We start from the raw sequence: 6,130 nt of genomic DNA, 5'->3' as shown, positions 1-6,130 counted from the left end.
ATTATTTATTATCCCTTTATTTATTATTTATTATAGGTTTAGTCAACTCTTATTTTTTTTTAGTTTACTCCACATATCTCTCTTTGACGCCGAACCTCGCACTACCACTTCTCGAAATGGATACAACACTGTTATCTTCTTACCTTGGATTAGAATGACCTCGATTCATCCAGTTGCAATTTAAATCTACTCACAGTAAACCCTGACATTCTCAACGTTTTTTGAATATTTTATACTAATTTGTTTAGCCAATTTAGTTTTTATTGAACAAACTTTGATGTAAATGGAGAAAATGACCAAGTCGAGGGTAGGATGTGACTATTCCGTGTCCGAGATAAGAACAAAAATATGCTAAAAATATAAAAAATGTAACTATTTAACAGGGACTAATAATATATTGGTTTATTTCAAAATCTTGAGCTATTCTGTTTTTGCTCTTTTTAAAAATAATATACCAATGTTAAAAACAAATAGTAAATTTTTAAATTAAATAGAAAATATTTTACGGGAAAAGAAAAGAACATAAAAATAATCATAAAAAAAACGAAAATTCAATGCTTTACTGACTTCTTTTTTCTAGTCGAAAGCTGAGATTTTATCACGGGCATAGGATTATTTAAAAGAGCCGGTTACAAATGGGTCAATAAAAGTAACTGAAATAAAAAAAACTGGTTTTAGGATTAACGGACCGTTTATTCCCATCTCTCCCATGAAGTACCACCTTGTTACTAGACAAGGCCATTATTAGTTTTAGTATCTTATCAGCTGAAATGTACACTAATGGATTTGATTGAGTCTTGAATTTAAAAGGAACTATTATAAAGAAGTGAACAAAGAAAGTAGGACTTTAGAGCGATAAGTGCAGAATATTTTGTGATGTTTTATAATGAATAACGACTTAAGTATATAAAAATATTTGAATTTTCGGAATATTTCTGAGAAACGAAAAACTAAATGTAAGCTGTTACTTCATTACCGAAATCCTCTAATTTAATTTATTTCTTTAAATTAGTGATTTTTTTTTATTTCTATTGACGTTTTTATTGAATTTGAATTTCCAATCATAAATTAGAATGACAAAAATTTCAAAGAGTTTTTTAAAAAAATATTCCTGAAGATACAGTCTGAAGTAAATGGGACTGGATTAGGCGGTAAAAGATCTAAACAGCTGATTAAGCCAATAGAAAAAAAAATCAAAAGCAATGGTTAAAATACTCACGGAAGTAACAATCTGTTCATTTTTGTTTCCATATTTCATCAATTTTCGAATTATTTGAGCGTTTAATTTCATGACCAACTTCTTTTTTTTCTAAACCTTGAGCGATGTTGATTTTTTTTAAATATAAAACAGGACCCATACTGTTAACAAATACACCCTTACATATCGTTACATACAATACAACCTAACTCTTAAAAAACTTATACTATTTTAAAAAAAATGAACTCTTCAAATTTTTTTTTTCTTCGCTGGAGAAATTCAGAGATTTGGGGTAGACAGGGGAAACGACGAGAAAGTGGTCCATGAAAAATAATATGAAGAAAAAAAAGAGTTCATTTTTATTTCTTCCTCTCTATTGTCATCTCGGCTAATTACTACCACATTACTCATGACCACGTCCGTTGTCATAATGCCACAAATTCATCAGTGGTTGTCTCATCATGTTGCAACCATGCATGTGCAGAATTAGGCTCATAGAATGTTGACCTCGGACGTGTAACTAATTTTCTCAACATAAAAAAACTAAACCGGGTCATAAATTAACTCCTGTCGAGAGAAATGGGAGCTTCTTAATTAAAAAAAAAATACGGCAGGGAATCGAATTTGGGCTTTACAGAAAAAAAATAAAGACTAAAAAACTTCCAAATGTCAACCAAATATAATCACTTCACATAATTCCATAAAAAATTATAATTTTCACGTCGCACAGGCTAAAATGAATTTCTTTACAAAGTTATTTTGCTCTTAAGTAAATTTTAAAAAATCGTTATTTTAAAGCAGTAGCTGCTAATGCTGACATTTTTTAAATTGTAAATTAAAAAATATTATATTCCAAAAATCGGTTAAATTGTGCGCCAAGTGTTCAGCTCCAGTATTGTCTCAGTTCAGTTTGAACCATGTGAAATTATGAATGATTTTTTTTTACCCCCAAAAAACGTATGTCTATTCAATGTCATTAGTACCCCATATAATTGCTTCTTACAACAACAATTAATACAATTGTGATCTATCAGCCTATAATAGTGTTCAATACTGTTGACGTCATAATGATAAATTTTTAAAAAATCACAAAAATTACTTTTCACCAGCATTACGTAAACATATTATCGCTGAGATAACACTTGTGACATCTAATTTCCCTAAAGGAAACTGGTTTTAACAGGATATCAATTACACTTATAGATTTAAGTAATAGTAGGGTTTAATAATCAGTTTAAAATTTACGCCGTTTTCCCTGACCTTTTGACAAGTATAACGAAGAGAGTTATTTCGTTATACTTGTCATGTTTTTGTTTATTTATGTCTTGTGATGATTATTATGTGTATATATAAGAATATTATGAGAGGGGAGAGGTTGGACATAATAATCATCATAAGGTATAATTGAACAAAAAAAACGTGAAAGATACAAATAAATAAGAGTATTCATTACTATCTTAATAAATTGACACTAGTAGAAAAACAGTCATTATAAAGAGAAGTGGGAAAAAAATCACACAAAAGAGAAGTTATACAAAAGAGATAAGGTGTGGTATGAGAAATTGGAGCACATGTTTCAACATGAATACTAAGAAAAAATGTAATACCAGAGATGTTTCCACACAAAGGAATTCAAAATACCCTTTTTTCCTCATCCCGTTCTTAAAGAACGCATGGTACAGGAATCTCAACTACGCGTGTTTATGTACCAGCATAGAGAGGGACAGGTTATTGTAAGCAATCGAACAAAAAATTATAGATACAAAAGGAGAGAAATAAAACATTATACTCGAAATTTTTTTTTTTCATTTTTTTCCCTCCTTACCTCCAAAATATAGAAATAATATATACAAGTTCGAGGTATAAGCTATCTTTATTTGATGATAATGCTGATTTCGTGAAAAGACATATTTTTTTCAAACTGAAAGCGACAATACGACATTACGTTTTTCATAAGATCTATACGGTTTATGTTTTATACTCATATTTCTTTTATTTTATTTTTTTTTAAATAAATGAGGTCCTTACATTATAATGTGGGTTGTTATTGTGTTTATCGACCGATATTAGGATGAGTTTCCGTGCGATCAAATCGGTTTTCAAAATTATTACAAAATATGGTAAAAAAATATATATATTTTTTCATATAATACATAGTCGATCGACCATATGTGGATTTAAAAGAGATAGGGCTTCGACAAAGAAGATCAAAAATAGTTTTCAACAATCTTGACCCACAATCTAGGTCTTCATCAGGATTGTTGTGATCGATGGAGATGAACACAATCACATTATGTCCACCTCCACCCATAATAGCCAAGCACCATTGAATCCACTATCAATGAATAGATGAAAACTATTTTTGTACCACAGTCCTGATCATTTCCTTCAAAATGATGATTTTTTTTTTTAATTCTATTTTACCTTATTCAAATTATTATTCTTTATATCGCGCAATGTACCAAAGTTAATTTGGATGAAAATTTCAGTGGCCCATCATCAGTTACGTAGTTACAGAATTAAAGTTTATAAACATTTTGATAAGACTGGTGACTTTTTTTTGTTTAAATACTCAAATTGAAAAAAAAAACATATCAATAGACTACAAAAAATTTTAGGAGAAGGAGAGGGTAGAATATACGCTATGTACCTTTAATGGTAACGCTTGTGACAGTGAATGTCGACTACATATTTCTGATAATATAAAAATAATTGAAAACTGGAAAATATGATAACCCATTTATAACTAACTGAAAGTAGTATCAAGCAAATTGTCCTTTGACATATTAAATCCATCCAATTACTACTAATCTGTAATGTCTATCTAACTACTTGTTTATCTCATCTGATAACAAAGAACCTGACAAGAAAACAAGGGAAATAAAGAATTATCTGAAAAAAAGGTTAATGTTTATTTTATTATATTTTAATTGGAATTCTATATTCTTATCATATCTTGAGTGTTTTTTAATCCTTTATATTTTAAATTATTTTGTTTAAAAAAAAACTATAAATTTCTAATTTAGATAAAAAACCTATGAGTTATCTTATCTTTTGTAATTTTTAATTTTGTTTAGTTCATCAAAAATAGTTTTTAAGAAATTTCAACAAATATTATTTTGTTTTCATTTAAAATTTGGTATTTTTTTAATCTTTGTTAAAACACTTGTATTTGTTATATATCTATATATAAAATTGTTTAAGCCAAAGAGAGATTACTCCTTACTAATTAGCAGTCTGGTCGAATACTCAAGACGTCAACGTCCGGTCGGATGTCGTTCAAAATGTCGGTCAGTCACGTTCTAGTGAATATGTTTAAAAGTGACTCTGTGGTCAAAGATTTGTAAGAAATCATAACCAGAGACTCGATGCCATGAAATATAGGACGTGATCATGGCAGTACAGGTATAATTGATTTATTCACAGCTCACATAATAGGGTCAAGTATAAAACAGCGCGATATATAGGGCTGAATAATATTATTCAAGACATATAATCAGCAATAACAGTCATATTATTATTTTCCTAAAGCATATATCGCTGATATATCGATTTAATAGCGGTACAGCTTTGAAAAAAAAATGTTTTTTCACTTTTTTCCTTAACGTGTTCCAAAGCAGTGTTTCTCGTGTTTCACCATAGTGACACATCTTCACTGTCTATAATTTATCATATGTCAATTTTATACAATTCTTTGAATTTAAACGGATGTAGCTGTATCAAATATACTCAATCTTTCTCGAACAATGGCATAACTTTAATTGTTTCATTATTTTAATGAAGTTTATAGGTGAATTGTGACGCGTTTTGTATTGCTATAAGTTGGATGTGACATATTTGGAGCTGAACTTTACGATTTTTGATTGAAATCGATAGACGCAACATTTTATGTATTGACCGGCAGGCAAAGCAGAGCGTAGAGTAAATGATAATTGTTCTAGCCTGCAACAAAAATCAATTTCTGATAAATCTATATCAGTGCGCAATATGTAAATTTCACAACATCAATTCGTAATATTATAAAAATTCATATTTAGAGAAAACATTTAAGAAAGTAAAGTCTATTGTTACTACTGCCCTACGCGGTAAAACAATTATGAACCACGTGCCAATTCAAAAAATCTTTCTTTGGGCCAATACCTTTAAACATCTCGCGATGGAAGCTATTTCACCCGAAATAGTCATAGTTTCTGTATTGTATAATCTTATTCCAAATAGAATTTACCCGAAAATATGAGTTTCTTATTGAATCGACAAATTAGAAAATCAGAAAAATAGCTAAGGTGAAAGTAGGAGAGTGATCAATTAATTGAAAGCTGACCGAAGATCTCTCCGTTCTCTTTTATAAATGATTACAAATATGTAGAAACAGATTGAGAAGTACAATTCACATCACAGGAAACCAAAGGCCAGTATTCTACGGCACATCTACCCAAAACGAATATTTTGGTTCGATTTTGGAATGAAAGATCCCCGGTATGATCAGTAAAAAAGGATGTTAAATATTAAAAAACTTAAAAAAAGAATTTAGTTTAAGAAAAAGATTGAGTAAAATAATTTAATTTAGAACAAACTGTTAATATGAATAGAAAATTTACACAAAATCTTTTTCACATTTTCAAATTGTAATTAAAAAAGTTTGTACGTTTGTGTTTGTTGTATGTTTCAATATTATCGAAATCGTGTTTTTCTAAAAATAATAATATAACGCCTATATAATATGGTCTATCTGTCTATAAAAAAGTTTATGTTTTTTATTAACTGCTGGAATTTAGATGTATTAAGCTGCTGCCATGATTTCCTTGGTTTACAAGTTTTTTTTTGTTTTTTTAATTAGATAGATTTATTTATTGATAGATATTACAATCTGCCACACAGTTGTGGGCAATAGGTAATATTGATAAATGATCTCATACATACTAAAATAAAAAA

General features: G+C 29.0%; 1 protein-coding gene across 3 annotated transcripts in view; it reads right to left on the bottom strand.

Annotated features, from left to right (window-relative positions):
• The window catches only part of LOC106680782 (glucose dehydrogenase [FAD, quinone]), a 73,868-nt gene that overhangs the window by 18,736 nt on the left and 49,002 nt on the right, over positions 1-6,130 (bottom strand). The window lies entirely within an intron of this gene.

Source organism: Halyomorpha halys, unplaced genomic scaffold (genome assembly GCF_000696795.3).
Source record: "Halyomorpha halys isolate HHAL.00 unplaced genomic scaffold, Hhal_1.1 Scaffold286.1, whole genome shotgun sequence".
Classification (NCBI taxonomy): Eukaryota; Metazoa; Arthropoda; class Insecta; order Hemiptera; family Pentatomidae; genus Halyomorpha; species Halyomorpha halys.
Note: the sequence above shows the minus strand (reverse complement) of the source record. Positions and strands in the feature narration are given on the sequence as shown.